General features: G+C 41.6%; 1 protein-coding gene across 12 annotated transcripts in view; it reads left to right on the top strand.

Moving 5' to 3' along the window:
• Positions 1 to 22,668, top strand: part of SPIN4 (spindlin family member 4) — a 215,906-nt gene that overhangs the window by 118,736 nt on the left and 74,502 nt on the right. For 4 of the 12 annotated variants that reach the window (XR_008622830.1, XR_008622831.2, XM_055106623.2 and 1 more), the window contains one exon: positions 11,837 to 11,964. The exons of 1 other annotated variant lie outside the window; for it this stretch is intronic. The gene's annotated coding sequence lies outside the window, so the exon portion shown is untranslated. Of the gene's footprint in view, positions 1 to 1,207; positions 1,270 to 11,836; positions 11,965 to 15,334; positions 17,759 to 22,668 lie in introns of those variants that run through there. 7 more of the 12 variants (XR_008622826.3, XR_008622833.2, XR_010111301.1 and 4 more) reach the window with 5 other exon arrangements.

The following is a 22,668-nucleotide window of genomic DNA, read 5'->3' as shown; positions in this document are numbered from 1 at the left end:
AGTCTATATTGTGTATTATTCTACACTCTAAGTCCATGTTTACATGTCATTTATCTCCTACTTATAAGTGAGAACATGAGGTGTTTGTCTTCCTGTGTCTTACTTCCTGGGTCTCTTGAAGACAGCATAGTTTTAGGTCTTGTTTCTTTATTTACCTTGCCACTCTGTGACTTTTAATTGGGGCACTTAGCATATTTACATTCAAGGTTAGTATTGACATGTGGATTTGATTCTGTCATAATATTAGCTGGTTATTTTGCACACTTATTTGTGTGGTTGCTTTATAGTGTCACTGGTGTGTTTTTACATCAGTGTGTTTTTTTAGTGACTGGTAACTGTTTTTCTTTTCCACATTTAGTGCTTCCTTCAGGAGCTCTTATAAGGCAAGTCTGCTGATAACAAACTTCCTCTGCATTTGCTTGTCTGAAAAGGATTTTATTTCTCCTTCACTTATGAAGCATAGTTTGGATGGATATGAAATTCTGGTTTTGGAATTTTTTTTTAAGAATGTTGAATATTGGTCCTCAATCTCTTCTTGTTTGTAGGGTTTCTGCTGAGAGGTCTGCTGTTAGTCTAATGGACTTCTTTTTGTAGGTGACCTGACCTTTCTCTGTAGCTGCCATTAACATTTTTTTTTTTTATTTTGACCTTGGAGAATTAGACGATTATGTGTCTTGGAGATGATCTTCTTGTAAAGTGTCTAACTGTGCTTCTCTGCATTTCCTGAATTTAAATGTTTGCCTTTCTATCTAGGTTGAGGAAGTTCTCATGGATGATATCCTGAAATGTTTTCCAAGTGATTCCATTCTCCCCATCTCTTTCAGGTACACCATTGAATCGTAGATTTGGTCTCTTTACATAATCCCATACCTCCCAAAGATTTTGTTCATTCCTTTGCATTCTTTTTATGTCTGTTCTTGTTTGCCTGTCTTATTCCAAAAAGATAGGCTTCAAGCTCTGAGATTCTTTCTTTCCACTTGGTCTATTCTGCCATTGATACTTATGATTGCATTGTGAAGTTCTCATAGTGTGTTTTTCAGCTCTATCAGGACAGTAATGTTATTTCCTATACTGGCTATTTTGTCTGTCAACTTCTGAATTGTTTTATCATGATTTTTAGCTTCCTTGGATTGGGTTTCAGTGTACTCCTGTAGCTCAATGATCTTCATTCCTATTCATATTCTGAATTATATTTTTGTCCTTTCAGCCATCTCAACCTGGTTCAGAACTCTTGCAGGAGAGGTGATGTGGTCATTTGGAGGAAAGAAGGTACCCGGGCTTTTTGAGTCTTCAGGATTCTTGGGTTGATTCTTTCTCTTCTTTCTGTGCTTATCTTCCTACAATCTTTGCTGTTGCTTACTTTATTTTATCCTATCTAATTATTTTGAGGGCTTGATTGTGGTATAAGTTGGATGCAGCCATTGATGAAAAGAGTCAAACTCCGTAAAATATTTTAAGAGATTTGTCCTGAGCCCAATATGAGTGACCATGGCCTGTGATACAGCCCTCAGGAGGTCCTGAGAACATGTGTCCAAGATGGCTGGGGTGCAGCTTGGTGTTATACATTTTAGGGAGGCATGAAACATCAATTAAATACATTTGAGAAATACATTGGTTTGGTCGAGAAAGGCAGGAAAATTCGAAGAAGGGGCTTCCAGGCTATAGGTAAATTTAAACATTTTCTTGTTTACTCTTGGTTGAGTTTGTCTAAAGACCTGGGATTAATAGAAAGGAAATGTTCAGGTTAAGATAAAAGATTATGGAGACCAAGGTTTCTGAAGTCTCATAGTGGCTGCCCTTACAGACAATAGATGACAAATATTTCCTATTCAGATCTTTAAAAGGTGCTAGAATCTCAGTTAATATCTTCAGGATTGGGAGGGCCTGGAAGAAAAAGATCTAGCTATATTATTAGAGAGTCTTTACATATGCAAATTTCCCCCACAAAGGATGGTTTTGAAGGGCCATTTCAAAATATGATGAAGCATTTTGGGGTAAAATATTTTTATTTTCTTCTTTGTCACATAAGGTTATGCCAGAGTCAGATTGGAAAGTAAGTCACGATATACAGGGTTAAATAAAACCCATCAGATGATAATTTATAGTTTGTAGGGCATGACTCCTCAGATCCCTTACATAGGAATTTGGACAAGATTAAAAAAAAATTCAGATCTTAGTCCTTACAGCCAACTGGCTTCATTTCTGAAAGATTTTAGGTGGCCAGCGCTTACCTCCCAACTTTTGGACTGCATTCTCTAACTGTGGGGAACTTGTATTGGGTCTCAACTTTGTTCTCTGCCTCCTTGAATTTAGGAATTTACTGCACTATGAGGGCCAAGGTGCTCCTGCACTGCTGTTCACTACACTCCAATGGGTAGTGTCAGCCAAAGCATTTTATAGTATGTTTACAGCCAGATCCTTCCTCATTCACATATGCCAGCAGCAGCAGTAGCAGCAGCTGCAGCAGTGTGGTAAGTTGGTGCCAGGGTGCCTGCCTCTCTGCAAATGTTCACCACAGTGGTGAAGGCAATGCAGGGTGGGAGAGAGGTACAGGCAGCCCCTGATGGTGTCTGTAGACATGCTGGCAATGTTTTTGACTCAGATGTTGGTTCACGGGGCACGTGGTCATGCTGGAGATGGTGCTGGCTCAAGGGTGGGCTTCTGGCAGGCACAAGTCTGGGCACCGTCTCAGTGCTCCACAATCAGGAGTGGCTGCTCAAGGCTGGGAAGTATCCACTGTTTTCTGTTCAGTGTTAGTGCAAGAGCTCCAGCACCATTGATTGAAAAGAGTGTCATTCTTCAATGTATGTTCTTGTCAACTTTGTCAGAGATCAGTTGGCTGTAGACATGTGGCTTTATTTCTGGGTCCTCTATTCTGATCCATTAACATATGTATCTATTTTCATACCAGTTTCATGCTGTTTGGTTACTATAGCCTTGTAGTATAATTTGAAGTCAGGTAATGTGATGCCTCCACCTTTGTTCTTTTCACTTAGGATTGCTTTGGCCATCTACACACTTTTCTGGTTTTGTGTGAATTTCACTATTGTTTTACTAATTCTGTGAAAGAATAACATTTATATTTTGACATGATTGGATTTAATCTCTAAATTGTTTTGGTCAGTATGGTCATTTTAACTGTATTAATTTTTCCAATTCATGAGCATGAGATGTTTTTCCATTTGTATTATCTATAATTTATTTTGTCAGTGTTTTGCAGTTTTTCTTTCACCTTCTTGGTTAAATATATTCCTGAGCATTTATTGTAGATATTGTGAATGGAATTTCCTTCTTGAGTTTGTTCTCAGCTAAGATTATTGTTGTATAAATAGGCTACTGATTTTTATACCTTTCTTTTGTATCCTAAATCTGTATTGAACTCATTTATCAAATCTAGGAAATTTTTGGTTGAATCTTTAGGATTTTATAGATACATAAGCATAACATCTGCAAATAGCAATAATATCACTTCCTCTTGTCCAACTTAGATGGCTTTTATTTCTTTCTCTTTCCTGAATGCTCTGGCTAGGACTTTTAGTTCTCTGTTTAATATGAGTGGTGAAAGTTGCATTCTTGTCTTATTTAAGTTCTTAGAGGAAAAGCTTTCAACTTTTCTCTATCGACTATGATGTTGGTTTTGCATTTCTTGTATATGGTCTTTGTCATTTTGAGTTATGTTCTTTTTATTCTTAGTTTATTGAGTATTTTATCATGAAGGGATGCTGAATTTTATGAAAAGTTTTCTCTGTGTATATTGAGATGATCATATGATTTTTATTCTCAATTATTTTTATATAATGTATCACATGTACTGATGTGTGTATATTGAACCATCCTTTCATCTATGTTATAAAACCCACTTGATCACTGTGTAGTATCTTTGTGATGTGCTGTTGGATTTGGTTCACTAGTATTTTTTTGAGGATTTTTGCTTCAATGTTCATCAGTGTTATTGGTCTGTACTTTTTCTGGTTTCTATTTTCTGTGTCCTTGTTTGGTTTTTATATCAGGATGATACCGGCTTCTTAGAATGAAGTAAGGGAAATTCTCTCCTCCTCACATTTTTGGAACAATTTCAGGAGTATTCATATTAATTCTTCTTTGTAGGTTTGGTAGAATTCAGCTGTGAATCTGTATGGGTATGGATTTTTTTGTTTTTGGGGTTTTCTTTTATTACTATTCCAATCTCCTTCTTCATTGTTGATCTGTTCTGGATTTCCATTTCTTTTTTTTTTTTACAGTTTTTGGGAGGTTAGTTGTGTCCCAAAATGTATCTATTGTCTTTAGGTTGTTAAGTTTGTGAGCATTTAGTTGTTCAAAAGAGTATCCGATGATCATTTTTATGTGTATGGTATGAATTGCAGTGGTTAGTCTAGCTAGTGGTTTATCAGTTCTGTTTATCAATTCTTTTTGTTTTATTTTGTTTTGTTTTGTTTATCAGAACAAAAAAGAAACCTTTTTTGTTTTGAAGAGTGAGTTTTTTGTTTTATTGATTACTTTATATTGGTTTGGTTTTTGATGTAGTTTATTTAGTTCTGCCCTGATTTATTTATTTATTTATCTATTTATTTATTTATTTATTTTCTTTTGCTAATTTTGGGTTTGGTTTGTTCTTGGTTTGGTTGTTTCTTGAGGTGTAACATTAGGTTGTTATTTTTTTATTGCTCTACTTTGTTGATGTAGGCATTTACTGCTATAAAGTTTCTTCGCTTTGTTATATCCCAGAAGTTCTGGTATATATTTCCATTTGTATTCATTTCAAAGATTTTCTTAAATTTCTGTCTTAACTTTATTGACCTAAATATTCAGGAGTGTGTTGTTTAATTCCCATGCTTTTGTATATTTTCAGTGTTTCCTCTTGGTATTTCTGTTTTTTTCATTGTGGTCTGAGAAGATACTTGATATGATTACAGTTTTTAAAAATGTGTTAAGACTTGTTTTGTGGCCTAACATATGGCCTGTCTTGGAAAATGTTCCATGTGCAATGAGAAGAATGAATGTATATTCTTCAGTTGTTGGGTAGAATGTTCTATAAATGCCTGTTAGGTCCATTTGGTCTAAAATTCAACATAAATCCAAAGTTTCCGTGTTGTATTTTTTGTCTCATTGATCTGTCTAGTGCTGTAAGTGGGGCATTGAGGTCCCCCATTATTAATGAATTGCTGTATATCTCTTCTTTAGGTCTACTAATATTTGTTTATGAATGGTGGAAGCTTTGGTTTTGGGTGCATATACATTTAGAATTGTTATATCCTCTTACTGAATTGATGACTTGGCCATATTTTTTATAATATGATTATCTTGCCTTTTTTTACTGTTTTTGATTTAAAGACTGTTTTATCCGATATAAATATAGTGACTCCTGCTTTCTGTTTCTATTTGTACATAATTTTTTTTCACACTTTACTTTCAGTTTAAATGTATCTTTACAGGTAAACTGAGTTTCTTGTAAGCTTCGTATGGTTGGATCATAATTTTCTAAATCCATTTTGTCAATCTGTGTCTTTTAAGTGGAGCATTGAATCCATTTATATTCAGGGTTAATAATGATATGTTACATTTAGTTACTGTCATATTGTTAAAAATATAAAAATGTATAAAAGTATTCTCCAGGCTGGGCGCAGTGGCTCATGCCTGTAATCCCAGCACTTTGGGAGGCTGAGGCGGGTGGATCACGAGGTCAGGAGATCGAGACCATCCTGGCTAACATGGTGAAACCCCGTCTCTACTAAAAATACAAAAAATTAGCCGGGCGTGGTGGCGGGCGCCTGTAGTCCCAGCTACTGGGGAGGCTGAGGCAGGAGAATGGTGTGAACCCGGGAGGCGGAGCTTGCAGTGAGCCGAGATCGCGCCACTGCACTCCAGCCTGGGCAACAGAGTGAGACTCTGTCTCAAAATAAATAAATAAATAAAAGTATTATCCAGCTGTTTTATAAATTCTGTTAGTCTTTAGTGTTATTGTATTGAATCACCATTTGATTTATTTCTCTTCATCTTTGTGTGATGGTTTTATAATGCCTGTGAGGTTACTTTTTCTGGGTGTTTCCATGATGGTGAATATTGACTTTTAATTTCCATGTTTAGGATTCCTTTGGGCATTTCTCATAAGTTAGTGCAGTGGTGATGAATTTCCTCAGCATTTGCTTCTCTGGAAATTATTTCTTCTTCTTTGAAGCTTAATCTAGCTGGATATAAAATTGTTGATTGCAGCTTTTTGTTAAGCGTTTGATAATGCTATCCCATTCTGTTCTGACTTTTAAGTTTTCTGCTAGTATGTCTTCACTTAGTCTGATAGGGTTTCCTTGTGGGTCAGTAGACACTTTTCTCTTGATAATTTTACAATTCTTTTTTTCACATTTTTTAGACAGTCTGATGAGAGTATGCTATAGTGAATTCCTTTTTATAATGTATTTTCCAAGAGATTGTTGGTCCCCCCGTATGTGTATGTCTACATTTCTTTGCATAATCTGGAAGCTTTCATCAATTATTTCTTTAAATAGGTTTTATATCATTTTTAAAATTTTTATTCCTTTTTGGGAATACAAATAATTTGAAAGTTTGGTAGCTCTTAGTCCCATGAGTCTTGAAGGCCTTTCTCATTCTTTTTTATTCTTTTTAAAAGTTTTTGTCTTCATGGGCTATTTCAACACACCTGTCTTCAAGTTCTGAGATTCTTTATTTTGCTTGTTCTGGTATATTGTTGAAAATTTGACATGATTTTTTAAAGATATTTATATTCTTGATAAGTTGATTGTTTATATTCTGAATTGATTTTGTATTTCTTTGTATTGGTTTCAGATTTTTTCTTGCATTTCATTGAGCTTTTTAAAAATCAATGTTCTGACTTATTTGGCATTTTGAGGATTTTTTGTTAGAATCTATTGCTAGAGAATTATTGCGATCCTTTGAAAGTGTCATAATACCTTGCTTTTTCATGATTCTTGTATCTTTACATTGATCACTGCATATCTGGAGTATTAGTCTTTTTTTATTTCTGAATGTACTTTCATGGGGGAGGCTATTCTTGATGTGACTCTGGTGTATGTTGTGTAAGGCTGTTTGGCTGTGTTCAGTGGCAAAGATTGTATGATTTCCTTGCTTCTAAATACCCTTAATATGATCTTTCTCAAAAGCCAGTAATCTTTCTCAAATGCCAAGTATACTAAATGGGTGAGTGCTCTCATGATTTCCTGAAGTGAACAGCTGAGGTGGCATGCCTCATGCAGGTAGCAGTGGTCATAAAAACATTTTATCATTCCTGAGCGTTGTGCTCTTATGTCAGCTGTTATTGTAATGAGCTGTGCAGATTTACCTCCATGCCAGTAGTTGGTGCCTGCAGGTTAGAGCCAGCTAAAGTGATAGCAGAAGTGTTTATGCCCAACCTCTTTATCTGAGAAAATTGCTCAAGTGGCCCAGGTGGTGCATGATACCATGGAATGTTCAGGGTCATGAGTCTCATGTTCTGCCTTGGGTTGGAGTTGAAACTAACTGGAACCAGGCATGGGAAACCTACACTCAGGATCCTCAATGGTGGATTAAAGCACCAGCCCTGTTGGGGGTGGCATCATGGTACTCGGGCCTCTGGAAGAATGCATGGGTGAGGGACAACTGCTTCTTCATCAAGGTCTCAGCACAGAGAGGGAGGGGTGGTGCCAGTGCCACATTCTTAGCCAGTGGAAGTGAAATGTGCGTCCCCCTCACACCCCAGACTTGACATCATTCACTCTCCTGTACCAATTGTGGTAAGCAGTTTGAATATTTGGCTAGTCACTACAATTTGCTTCTTGTTTCCAACAAAGTCCCTAGTATTAGAAGTCACTGACTTGGTCAATACCATGCCTCCCAGGCAATTCTCCTCCTTCTCTGGTCCTAGAAGAGAAGCTCAGTTCTGGTACCAGTAGCTGGAGTCCACACTACACTCATATCTCTGTTCTGGCTGTGGGAGCTCCTCCCGTTTGAGCCCTAGTTGTCCGTGCCCCAGTGCAAGTCTCTCTAATGCCAAGACTGCCACTGCCTCAAGCTCCCTTGACCCCACAGAGCTTGCTAAGAGCTAAAATCTAGAATGTCATTTTTCTTTCGGTACCCAAGTCTGGGGAAGTACATGGAACACTTCCCAGAGCAGTTCCTTCTTATAGGCTCCCGGCCATTACCCAAGTTAGATCTAGGGATTCAGAGAGTTAAGGTGCTCTCCTGTGGTCTGGATTTCACCATTCCCCAGTGGAAAAGTGAACTGCAGAGAAGCACTCACTCATGCTTTCCCATGTTGGGGATTCGTACCCAGTATTTAGCTGGTCCCAGCCAAGAGAACTTCATGCCTTCCTTCTGTTTCCCAGATTCAGAATTTTTTTTCATTTTTCTGCTTAACTGCTGTGGTCCTTGTTATATAATTTTCAGAGAAGAACCACTATTTTTGCTCATCTAAATGGATTAGGCACGTTGGAAAAACCTCTAGTCAGTAATCTTGAGGAAAATAAAGTATGTGTATATTTCTTAGATTCATCTTCTATATGGTATTTAAAATAGACTTTTTAAAATACTGCTTTTAGTGCTTGTCCAATTTTTAATTATTTTTCATTTTTATTTCTTTGTATTGGCAATATTGGGATAAATATTTTCCTTGTTTCTTTTTCATTTAAGTGAATTGCATGCTAGTATCGAAATTTTACCACACATATTTGTTGTTCCAATCCGAGAGGTTTTATTTCACCCTATCATTGATTTATAGATAACACAAACAACTGCTGGGTTGTTAGAAATAAATATTCACTTTATTGTATCATTTGCTCATTTCATTTCAGAAATTGATCCATTATTATTTTACTCAAACATTTTATTATAAAATATTTAAACGTTCAGAAATATTGAAAGAATTAGGTTTTGAACATCCAAATATAACCTTCTAATATTAACATTTTACTATAATTGATTTATTATTTATCATATTTATGTATTTATATCGCTATAAATTTATTAATATACCTTTTTATCTTTGCAAAATAATATTTAACATTAATAATGAAATATTTCCAACAGGCACAATAGTAAAGGGATTAACATAAATTCCTAAATGCATACCATCCAACTATTAAATTATAACATTTTTATACTTGCTTTAGCTTCTCTTTAAACAAATAATTCATTACAAATGAAATTAAAATACTTTTTGTGCTATAATGTAATCCCATTTCCCTCTCCTTGTGTTTATTTTTCCATGTATATTATTAAGATCCTAGTACATATTTTAGTATATAAAAATAACATTTATGTTGTTTTGCATGTTTTCAGTATTTACCAAAAGAGTTTCATTTTGTGTATTATCCTGGGGTGTTCCGCCCAATATTTTGTCTGTGAAATTGATGCATGTTGGTCGTGTTAGCCCAAGCCACGCCATTTTGCAGACTACCACCATTTTACAAACTCTGGTCAGAATGGAAAATTCCACCAGCGCCTGAGCTGTGAGAAACATCCTGTTGGAAAGGTCCCAGGCCTAAACCCTGAGGGCAATAAATTCATCCTGTCAGACAGGTTCCAGGCCTAACCCCTGACCGCAGTAAATTCCTTCCTTTATCAGCAGCCAAACACACCACCCCCGCCCCATTTTCTCAACAATCCCCGACCTCTCCTGCCCAGGCCTAGAACTGCCCCAGCCTGTAAGAAGGACTGGGGCTCCGACGCTAGCTAGTACCCCCTATCTGCAGGCCTTTCTCCCAATAAACCTGTGTTGCCCTTGAGCTGCCTCTGCTCCATTCCCTTCTCCCTTTCGTTCTAACGTTTGGTGCCAAAACCTGGGATGGGGTCTAGATCCCACAAGGGAGAGGTACTTCCTTGCAACCTGGGAAGCAAGAGGCAGCGGCAGCTCGCCCCGGGCTAATTCCCAAATCCTGATTGGCCCCTGATTCCCAGCCCTGTCCACTTTCGTCTTTCTACGGAGGAATTCTTTCTCTCGGCCCCATCCTCCCACGGCTTTCTCCTTCCCCCTCTTTCCTCTCTGTGGCTCTGGCAAGGACCACTCCCATTGCATCCAACACCGGCCTCCAATTGTGGGTGAGTTTCCCTTTCCACCCTCTGGATTCCTCTCATATTTCTGCCTGTTAGCCAGAAAACCCCAGCGCCAGGTAAGAGGATTCCCCGGTCACCACTGGGTGACCCTGGCCTGCCTTCTCAGGGGATGCCCTCAGAATGCTCACGCTCTGACCACTCTGGTTTCTGGGGGACCGCGAAGAGCTACGGGAGCACCCCGGCTCTTCTCCATCCCTTCTCATGGTTAGAATTGGGATACTCACTCCCCTACTCCACATTTTTCACCCTCCCAGCCACTCATATGGGGCAGGGCTCCTCGAAATCCCCTCCAGACACCCCTCTCAGATGTCTCATCTGGAACCTCCGAGCACTGGGCTTGGCCGACTCCATTAAAACTAAATGCCTTATTTTCCTTTGTAATGTGGCCTGGCCCCATTATAAGCTGGACAATGATGGCTGCTGGCCCAGATGGGACTTTTGACTTCCAAATTCAACATGATTTAGAAAATGTCCTCTAGCACAATGGCAAGTGGTCCAAGATGCTCTATATCCAGGCTTTTGCCAATTCCCTCTATCAGTCCTGTTCACCTTACCAGCTGCTCCTCTTAAACAAGAAATCTGCCAAAATGCCGCCCCTTCCAGACAAGCCCTCCTCCTCCTCCTCTGATTTTTATCCAGACGACGAATCCCCACCGGCCCCCCAGCCCCACTCCCACCACCGTCTCCTCCTCCTTCCCCTTCGGCTCCCCCACCCCCTTATTCCTATCCCCCATCTCCTCTACCCTCTCCCCACCATAACTGATCTCATACTCAGCCCCCTTCTGCTGCTGAAAACCAGGCACAGGCCCAGAGGCCCTCTAAAGTCCCCCCATTGGGGGATGTTATGGAGACTGAAGGCATAGTCTGAGTTCATGTTCCTTTCTCTGTAGCTGATGGCTCTCAGTTTGAAAAGAGACTTGACTCCTTTTCCACAGACCCCACATCCTTCCACAAGGAATTTCTGTATATCACTCAATCTTATGACCTTACCTGGCATGGCATTTCTGTCATCCTCTCCTCCTCCCTCACCCTGGAGAACAGGGAACATATCTGGATCAGGCCCAAGCAGACACCCTCCACGGACAAGATGCTGCCCATAACCCAGTCACAACCCTCGCTATTCCCAGTACTGTCCCCAGTTGGGATTATCAGGCGGCTTCTGCAGACAGACAGAAACTAGGCCATATGATAACATGCCTCCTAACTGGCATGAATAAAACCGCCCTTATGACTGTCAAGTATGAAAAGATAAAGAAATCACTCAAGGCCCCTGACAAAAACCCTACTCTTTTTTTCTCCTGCCTTTCAGAGGCCGTAATTAAATATACCAGCTTAAGCCCTGACACTGCCGAGGACAGAATCTACCTCCATTTACACGTCATTTCCCAGTCAGCCCCCGACATCCAAAAGAAACTCCAAAGACTGGAGGATGGCCCTCAAACCTCCCAAAGAGACTTAATCAAAGTAGCCTTCAAGGTCTTTAACAATAGAGAGGAAGAAATAAAAACCCGAAAGCTTAAAAGAGACCAGGCTAAATACCAGATGCTGTCAGCTGCCATACAACAGGATTCCCCAATGCATGCAAAAATCCTCAACCTCATGACAGTCCCCATCAGGAGTCTGTTTTAAGTGTAGCCAACAGGGTCCCTGGGCAAGAGTCTGCCCCAATCTTGTGCCGCCCTCAAAACCTTGCCTCATCTGTGGTATCAAGGGACACTGGAAGTCAGATTGCGCTCAACAAGACTTCACCCCGCTTGACCACCTCTAACTCAAACAGGTCCTGCAACCCTGGTTCCAGTCTGGCAAGCATTGTAGACCTGGCTGCTGAAGACTGACGGGGCCCAGGGTCCGCTGCCCCCACCGCCATCACCACCTCGGAACCCAGGGTAACGCTGTCAGTCTTTGGTAAGCCCATGCTCTTCCTTTTAGATCTGGGGACTAGTTACTCAGTTTTATCAGAATATTCTTGACCCTCCTCAGTTCTTCTATCTCTATTGTGAGAGTCAATGGAATCCCCTCTAGGCATATACTGGTCCCCTATTATGCAACCTATTCAATACCCCCTTCATCCACTCCTTCTTAGTTATCCCTTAGTGTCCTACCCCTATCTTGGGGTGGAATATACTGAGTAAATTCCAGGCCCCCATATGACTAGCCTCCTGCAATTCTACCCCTTTTATTTTACTCTGCTGCCCAGATGCTTCCCTCTCCTCCCCCTCATCTTTGCTATCCACTCTGTTACCTTCTGTCAATCCAGAAGTGTGGAACGTTTCTAAACCCACAATAGCCACACATCACATCCCAGTCAAAATAACCTTCCAAGACTCCTCCATTTTCCTTCATCAGCCTCAATATTCCCTTAGCCCAGCCAGCCTCAGGGGCCTCAAACCTATTATCTGTGAGCTTTTACAAGCTCAGTTTCTCAAACCTGTTAACTCTCCCCACAACACCCTTGTCCTGGCTGTCAAAAAAACAGACAGATTTTACCACTTGGTCCAGGATCTCCATGTCATTTACCAAGTGGAGGTACCAACCTATCCAGTGGCCCCCAACCCCTATACTCTACTCTCCCATATTCCCCCATCTAGCACACACTTCTCTGTATTGGATCTAAGGGACTTTTTTTTTTTTTTTTTTTTTTTTTACTATTCCCTTGGATCTGGCTTCCCAAAGTCTTTTTGCTTTCACCTGGTCAGACCCAGATACTCACACATCTACCTAACTAACAGACTGTACTCCCACAGGGGTTCCGGGATAGCCCCCTCCTATTTGGGCAGGCTCTCACCAAGGAACTAATCGAGCTTCCCCTTGCTCCTAGCAGCCTCCTTCAATACATCAATGACCTCCTTATGTGTAGTCCCTCCTTTGATCTATCCATCAACACATCACCCAACTTCTAAATTTCCTCTATGGCCAGGGATATCAGGTTTTACCTACAAAGGCTCAAGTAGCCCAAACCCAAGTCACTAACCTTGAACTCACCCTAACCCCTAATTCTTGAGCCATGCCAGCCCGATGGAAGGAGCTAATACAGGATGTGCCCCTTCCCCACACCAAGAAGGACCCTTCCTTTTTGGGCCTTGTGGGGTACTTCCAGCTGTGGATCATTAACTTTGGCCTGTTGACCAAACCACTCTGCACGGCATCACGTGGGTCCATCCTAGAACATTTGGACCCAGCTTGCCCATTAACTCCCACTTCTAAAAACTGAAAGATGCCCTTTTAATGTCCCAGCACTAGGACTACCCAATTCCATTAAACCCTTTACCCTGTATGTTCATTGTAATCAAGGCCTTGCCCTTGGATTTCTCTGCCAAACCCGTGGCAACACTCCAGAAGCCATTGCATACTTCTGAAAACTGGACTCTATCATCCAAGGCTGGCCTCCATGCTTGAAAGTTCTGGATGCAGCTACATTGCTGGCCTCAGAGGCACAAAAACTCACCCTCTACCAGCACATTACTATTGCATCTTCCCATAACTTATGGGACCCCATGAGCCATTGATCTCTTCTTTTCCTCCTGCCATCCAGCTTACAGCAACCCTCTAACACCTTCCAGAGATGTAAAATTCTAAATCCAACCACCCTCCTCCCTATAAGTACTTCCAATTCTGAATCCCCCACTCTTGCCTAGACCTCTTAGCCTCCCTCTCCTCCCCTTTCCAACACATTTCAGAAGCCCCTTTGCGGAAGGAACCCACATGGTTCATTGATGGAAGCTCTTTTAAGGAACCATATCTGGCAGCTGGCTATGCCATCATTGCCGAAAACAAACTCCTAGAATCCAATGCTCTCTCATCGCATATCACCTCACAACAAGCGGAACTATTTGCCCTAACCAAGACCCTCACTCTAGCAAAGGGAAAGAGGGTCAACATTTACACCAATTCCAAATATGCATACCACGTCCTACAGTCTCACACTGTAATCTGGCAGGAAAGGGGTTTTTCCAACTACAAAAAGAACCGCCATAATAAATGGCAAACTCATACACAAGCCGCTGGAGGCAGCTAAACTACCACTAGAGGCCGTCATTATCCATTGCAAGGGACACCAAAAGGCTACAGATGCCATAACCAAGGGAAACTTCTTAGCAGATTCGGCAGCCTGGCAGGCAGCCCTTAGAACACTATTGTTATTGCCCATTTTCCCTAGCATACACCCAAGAAGAAAAAGGTGCCTTGCTGGCTCCAGGGCCGTTCATAACGAAAGCTGAATTTACTTAGACTACAAACTCATCCTACCCAAGACCCAAAAACTTTCTGTTCTCACCCACATCCATAACCAATTCCATGCGGGTTATCTCCCGTTGCTCCAATTTCTAAAAACCTGTATACATTCCCTTACCATGGCCATCAGCTTGGACCGCCTCACTAAAGGTTGCTCTGCCTGCAGTCAGACTTCCCCTCAGGGGCCCTTAGACCACCTCCTTTTCCCTCCCTTCAGGCCCAAAGGCCAGTTGCCGGGACAGGATTGGCAAATTGACTTCACTCATACGTTCCCCCATAAAGAAAGTCTGATATCTCCTCACGATGGTAGATACCTTTTCAGGTGGATAGAAGCCCTTCTTACTACCACTGAAAAGGCACACACCATTGCCTCTACCTTCCTCACACACATCATCCCTTGATTCAGCCTCCCCTCATCTATACAACTGGACAATTGACCAGCATTTATCTCCCAAGTCACTCAACAGGTTTCTAAGTCTTTAAACATCATATGGGTTTTTCACATTCTCTATCACCCCCAATCCTCGGGTAAATTTGAACAGGCGAATGCCCTCTTAAAACAACAGTTAACCAAACTTTCCCTAGAGATCAAAATGAAAACTGAATATCACTTCTTCCCTTGGCCCTTATGTGCCTCAGGGCCCTCCCCCGAAAACCTCTAAATCTAAGTCCTTTTGAACTTTTGTATGGACGTTCTTTCGTCCTACAGAACTTTGCTCCACCCCCTCCCTTACAGGACACCTGGCCAGCACTGCACCTCACTCAACACTTAGTCCGACAGTACACTGACACTCACCTCCCCAAACCTGAGGATTCTTCCCAATTCACTTTCTTACCCTTACAGCCAGGAGACTGGGTCTGGGTAGCACACCCCTCCTCCCCTTTCCAACAAAATGGAAGGGTCCCTATCAGGTTATATTCACCATCCCCGCTGCTGCAAAGTTAACATCCTTTCCCTATTGTATACACCATTCCAGATTTAAAAAGGCACCCGGCCCACACCCCGAAGTCTCCTCACCCCGGAAATATTCTTCCTTTCCCACAGGACCAACCTCGCTGTGCCTAACAAGAATTCCAGAAGTCACCCATCCGAAAGGCACTGGCCCATGACACTCTCCACTTCCAATCTTAAATCTTTTACTTCATACCTTGTCTCAGATCTCTCCTGGTACCCCTTCCCCACGCCCTTAGATAATCCATCTCAATTCCTCATGCTAATTGAGGAGCTATGGCTGCAAGGCACCTTCCAGGATTTCACACCTACACAAATCTCCTTTTTCTCCTTTTGCCTTCTCTGCTTATGGGATATTCTGAGTCCCCACCCCCAATCACTGACAGCTGGGCCCCCTTCGTCAGCCTCACACACCACGTATTAAGTCAGTCACAATCTCCCCTCTCCTCTAACTGCTGGATTTGTCTTTCTACACACACCCAATGATTCACGGCTCTTCCGGCTGACCTACTTACATGGACACAGTCCAACGTGAGCTTACACATTTCTTACTTGGCTATACCATTCTTGGCTGATTCATTCCTGAAACCGGTTCATAACCTGGAAACTCAACTAAACACCTTTCCTTCAAACTCAGCTCTCTCAGCATGGTTTCAGGTAGGGCTGTTGCCCTCCTTCACCTAATAGCTTCTGGACTAACATCCATACAAACCAACACAGCATCATCTAAACCACCAATATGGGGGTACCATTTCTACTCAAACTTCCTTCATATCCCCACCCCCCTTATGTCTCAGCCAAACCTACCCTAATCCAGCCCACGCCACAATGGTGGGACAGGTTCCCCAGTCCCTATGTGGTCTTATTTTTACCCTTGCACTCCCTGTAGACCATCAATTCTACACCCTAATTACAAAATCAGATCCACCTCTGCCTGGCAGAAGGTGTTATGCTTTTCTGGCTCGCCTACCATCCACACATCCCTACACCTCACCACCGGATCCTCTTTTCTTTCCTTCCATCCAATTCCTGGCTTCCCCGCTGCCAACTCTGCTCTCTATGTCTCCAGTTTAAAGGTGCCCCCTGGAAAAAATGTAACAATTCCCTCACCTGTGACTGGTACCTGGCAGCCACCACACCAGGGCAGCAATGGCTAACGGTTGACAAAGACAATTTCTTTCTCTCTCCAAAACCAAACAGCCTTCATCAACTCCCTAGCCAAGACTCCCTATCAGGCCCTTACAGGTGCCGCTCTGGCTGGCAGTTACCCAATTTGGGAAAATGAAAATACCCTATCATGGCTACCTATCTTCACCTACAACTTCTGCCTGTCCACCCCCAGTCTCTTCTTTTTGTGTGATACAAACTGATATCTTTGCCTACCAGCCAACTGGTCAGGAACTTGCACCCTGGTCTTTCAGGCTCCAACCATCAATATCCTACCCCCTAACCAAACTATTCTAATTTCTGTAGAAGCCTCTATCTCCTCTTCACCCATAAGAAATAAATGGGCTCTACATCTCATCACCCTGCTAACAGGATTAGGCATCACTGCTGCACTCGGCACAGGAATAGCAGGCATAACCACCTCAATCACCTCATACCAAACGCTATTCACAACCCTTTCTAACACCGTAGAAGATATGCACACTTCCATTACCAGTCTCCAACGACAATTAGACTTCCTCGTGGGAGTCATCCTTCAAAACTGGAGAGTCCTGGACCTCCTAACCACTGAGAAAGGGGGTACCTGCATATACCTCCAGGAAGAATGCTGTTTCTGTGTTAATGAATCTGGCATTGTTCATATCGCAGTTCGTAGGCTTCATGACAGGGCTGCAGAGCTTTGACATCAAGTCGCTGACTCCTGGTGGCAAGGATCATCCCTTCTAAGATGGATACCCTGGGTTGCCCCCTTCCTAGGACCCCTGATCTTCCTCTTCCTGTTACTAATGATTGGGCCATGCATATTTAACCTTGTATCCCGCTTCATTTCCCAAAGGCTGAATTGTTTTATCCAGGCAAGCATGCAAAAACACATTGATAATATATTTCACCTTTGCCACGTCTAATACCAGAGCCTACGAGGAAGCCATTCGGAAGCTCCAGAACCCAGGCCCTAATCACAACGCCCCTATCCAGCAGGAAGCAGCCAGATGATCAACGACGCCCTTTTTCCTTTTTATACTAAAGTAAGAAATAAGAATGTTAGCCCAAACTGCACTATTTTGCAGACCCCTACCATTTTACAAACTGGTCAGAGTGGAAAATTCCACCAGGGCCTGAGCTGTGAGAAACATCCTGTCAGGCAGGTCCCAGGCCTAACCCCTGGCTGCACTAAATTCCTTCATTATCAGCAGCCAAACACACCGCCCCCACCCCATTTTCACAACAATCCCAGACCTCTCCTGCCCGGGACTGTAACTGGTCCAGCCTGTAAGCGGGAAGGGGGCTCTGGCACTAGCTGGTACCCCTTCTCCGCAGGTCTTTCTCCCAATAAATCTGTGTTGCCATTGAGCTGCTTCTGTTCTGTTCTTTTCTCCCTTTCATTCTAACAGATCAAACTACTTCATTCAATTCTGACTGAGGTATAAATATTCCATTTTATGAAAATAATATACTTATTTAATCCATTTTACTTTAGTTTTATGTCATTTTTTGCTACCACAAACAGTATTCAATAAACATTTTAGAATATATTTCTTTTTGCACCTGTGCAAAAGTTTTACTTCAATATAAATATCTTAAAGTAAAATTATTTTATTGAAGGACATACATTTGTGTTTTATCCCATGGAGCTTGAACAGGAAAAAAGATCTTCAAAATATGGCCTCCCAGGAATGTGAGTTTAGTACACCATAGTATAGTAGATCATACTGATTGTTACCAATAAACATAAAGGCAATTGGAAAAATTTAAGATTTTCTACCTAGTACAAGGATGAAATACCAAGGTCTGCATAAAAAATACACATAGTAGTCATAAATGATGAGAGATTATTATGACTGTTTTTTCAAAACAGCCCCAAGGCCAAGCCCCTGGCTATATAAAAGAAGCCTTTGAGATTCCCACCTTGTGGTGAAGTATCTAATCATGAAAGACTCTGTGGATGACTGATTGTCAGACGGTAAGCCTAAAAATCTATGAAAATAATGTTTCCCAAAAAGTTCACTAGGCTAGAAACAAAAGACAGTTAGAAAATTTTGACTGATACTGGCCCCAGTGATGTCTTTTTTTAGCTTCTTTTGCACTTACTTACATTTTAGCACCTACTTGTTATTTTCCATGTTTCTCTTTTGTCTTTAACTTACTTGATAATAGAGTTCCTTTGCATTCTCACGCAGCAATTATTATAATACTTATATATTGTATGCACTCAATAAATATTTGTGTCTAATTGTTTAAAACCTATCAATGAGCTCCCATCAGCGTCAGAATAATTCCAAATTCTAAAATTCTAGCCAAGGCCTTTCACTATCTGATTAAGAGGTACTTATCTAGTCTTACTTCTCAAAACAATCCTTAACTACTTCAATTCCTGGAAATCCCCATGGTCTTACCACATTTGGTCTTAGGGATGTTGAAACATGGCACTCTTTCTGCCTAAACGATTTTCCTTCATTTCCCATTTACTCACAGATTAGATGTCACTTCTTAAGGTAAGCCTTTTCTTATCCATTGGAATATGATAAATGTCCCTTTCATGTGTTTGCGTAGCACTGTATACTCACATTTGTATTGTAATTGCCTATTGACTTATGTCAATCATTGAATACACGAAAGCCTCTTAAAGGCAAAGACTAAATATGATTTCCATTGCAGATGGCATACCAGAGTTTATGTTCAAAAAAATTCTTAAATCTTTTTTGTAATTAAAAATTTATGAAAATAATTACATCAGTATATGGTGGAGTCTGCAATCAAGCCTTCCTGTTCCCACAAAGAGCAACAATTTGTTGTGAATAAAACTAAATGGAAGAGCTTAGGGGTCCACTTAAGAGCCTCTGAAATACAGTGAAAAAAAAAACTGAGAAGAACCACACAAAAAGTATTAAAAAAATCATTTCATTTCAGCTGCATTAACCCATTCCTCAAGCTGGCACTTCTCAGCATGGAGTGGGAACTCTCTGGCATGCCTGCCCACCTTGCACAGAAAAGAAAAGGAGGATGTACAACCAGCTTCCTCGGGCTTTTGGAATGTTGCCCAAATAATGACAGCTTCAGTTTCACTCCACACAGATCAGTGGGAGAAATGCTATGGCTGAGACATCTGGATATGGCAGAGAAAAAGAAGGGGGACAGGCTCAATCAGTATCGGCCATGTGAATAGTCTCAGAGTGAACCCTGGTGGTCTGCTCAGCACAGGATTCTAGCAGACATCTCCACTGAGGACCTCAACAACCCTCCTGGTGGATGTGCAGCCCCTGCAGCAATCATCGCCCACAACTACTCCGTGTTCTTGATTACTAACATCATTGACTTGTTCTACAGAGGAGCCTAGCGGCTTTCACCACTGAGGAAAACTGCCAACAAAAGAGCAGAAAACCCTCTGTAGTTTTTGCCACCAAAGGCCCTGCAGTATTTTTTCTTCACCATCTCCATGTACCTTAGACACTCCCTTTTCCTGGAGTCACCCAGAGTCACAACTGCTGCTGCTGCAGTCACCAGGGCCCAGGGACTCATCAAGCAACATTGACAGTCACCAGATACCTGACCAGATGATGTTCTCTCTCTTTTTTTCTTTCTCTTTCCTCCTCTCCCCTCCCTAGAGCCACCTGAGCTACTCTCACCATAGTTAGCCCAACTAGGTGACTCACTACTGTATCCATTGGTATTTTCCAGGTGACTAAACCATGACTCTTCCTTTGTGGAGTCACCCCAGCTGCTGCCTCTGCAGGTGCTTTGTCCCAGAGACCCAGTGCAGCTACTGTGCTTGTGCCCACAAATAGTCCCAGGGCCCCTGCTGAAGGCTCTAGCCCCAACATCTTGCACACCCAAGGCTGGCCACTGAAGCTAGGCTGTTGCACACTGCCAGCCCAGCCCCACAGTTGAACTTGAACAAGCACCTTGCCATGCCTCTTGTCTCCTGCCTCCAAAATACTGCCTACACACACAGCTGGCTCCTGGAGCTGCACACGTGTGCACACTTCCAGCTTATTCCTGAAGCTGCCCATGCATGCACACATGACTTCATCTTACTGCTGAACCTCAGATGGCCTGTTCAGTCATTCATGTGCAAGCTGACATCAAGCACTGCCACATGTGCACTCATACTCAGCCTCAACTCATACCTCTGAACCCAGCCCTCTAGGTGGCCTGTGCTGGAACGCTCATGATTACAACTAGCTTCTGCAGTGAAACATGTACACATCACTGGCTGCAACCTTCATGATTGCCAGCCCTAGAGCCTAGTTACTGGGCAGAGAGACACAGATGAGTTTACTGACACCCCTCACAGATACTGAAGATCTCCCACAGGTCTTGCCAACAAGGATCATTCAGGTGACAATATTAAGGTCTGATATAAGTATAGCCAACCCTGTTATAAGATGTTTTACATTACCTTCGTGGTAACTACAAAGCAAAAATGTATATTAGACATACAAAAGAAAAAGATGAATTAAAGCATAATATTACAGAAAACCATCAAATCACAAAGGAAGACATGAAGAGAGGAAATAGGAAACAAAGGATCTACAAAACAGCCAGAAGAGAATAGAATGGCAGCAGTAAGTTCTTACTATCAATAATTACCTTGAATATAAATAAATTTTCCCATGGCCTGAATGGATTAAACAATAAAACACCCAACTCTATGTTGCTTACAAGAGGTTTAACTTTAAGGACACACAGAGACTAAAAGTTAAGTGATGAAAAAATGTATTCCATGGACTTTGAAACCAAAGAGAGTAGTGATAGCTACTTATAACAGACAAAATATGCATTAAGTAAAAAAACTAAAAATTTAAAAAGGTCAATATAAATAAAAATCAAGATGATGTAACAACTTTTAATATAGATGCAACCGATTTCACAGCACATAAATATGTAAAGCAAATATTAGATCTGAAGGGAGAGAGAGATTGCAATGCAATAATCGTAGGGTAGTTAAATATCACACTTTAACAACAGGTAGATTAGTGAAACACAAAATGAAAAAGGAGCCACTGTACTGAACTGTTTTAGACCAAATGGACTTAGCAGTCATGTACAGAATTTTGACAAAATTTTACATATTTTCATGATAAGACTTCTCAACAAATTAGGTACAGAATTAATGTAACTCAACACAATAAAGGCCATATATGACAACCCACAGCTAACCTCATACTCAATAATGAAAATTTGAGTTTTTCTTAAAATCAGGAACAGGACAAGGAAGTCTAATCAGCACTTCTACGCCACTTCTATTTACAATAGTATTTGAAGTACTAGCCAGAGCAGTTAGGCAAAATAAATGAATAAAAGCATCAAAATTGGTAAGGACAAAGTTAAATTTTCCTTGTTTGCTGATGACATGATTATATATAGAGAAAATCCTAAAGGCTCCATCAAAAACCTGTTAGAAATAATAAACAGATTGAGTAAATTTACAGGATACAAAATCAACATGCAAAATCTGTAGTTTTTTGTTTTGTTTTGTTTTTTTGTTTGTTTTTTGAGACGGGAGTCTCGCTCTGTCACCAGGCTGGAGTGCAGTGGCGCAATCTTGGCTCACTGCAACCTCCGCCTCCCGGTTTCAAGGGATTCTTCTGCCTCAGCCTCCTGAGTAGCTGGAACTATAGGCACACACCACCACGCCCAGCTAATTTTTGTATGTTTAGTAGAGATGGGGTTTCACCATGTTGGCCAGGATGATCTCGATCTCTTGACCTCATGATCTGCCCACCTCTGCCTCCCAAAGTGCTGGGACTACAGGCGTGAGCCACTGCACTTGGCCTGTAGCATTTTTATACAGTGATGATTAAGAATGTGAAAAGGAAATTAAGAATACAATTCCAGGCCAGGCACAGTGGCTCACACCTGTAATCCCAGCATTTTGAGAGGCCAAGGCGGGCGGGTCATCTGAGGTCGGGAGTTCAAGACCAGCCTAATCAAGACCAGCCTAATCAACATGGAGAAACCCCGTCTCTACCAAAAATACAAAATTAGCTGGGCATGGTGGTGCATGCCTCTAATCCCAGATACTTGGGAGTCTGAGGCAGGAGAATCACTTGAACCTGGGAGGCGGAGGTTGTGGTGAGCCAAGATCACGCCATTGAACTCCAACCTGGGAGGCGGAGGTTGTGGTGAGCCAAGATCACGCCATTGAACTCCAGCCTGGGCAACAAGAGTAAAACTCAATCTCAAGGGAAAAAAAGAAAAAGAAAAAGAAAAGAAAGAATACAATACCATTTACATTAGCATAAAAATAAAATAGGAATAAA

Source organism: Pan paniscus, chromosome X (assembly GCF_029289425.2).
Source record: "Pan paniscus chromosome X, NHGRI_mPanPan1-v2.0_pri, whole genome shotgun sequence".
NCBI lineage: Eukaryota > Metazoa > Chordata > Mammalia > Primates > Hominidae > Pan > Pan paniscus.
The sequence above is the reverse complement of the archived record's forward strand: the minus strand, read 5'-3'. Positions and strand labels throughout refer to the sequence as shown.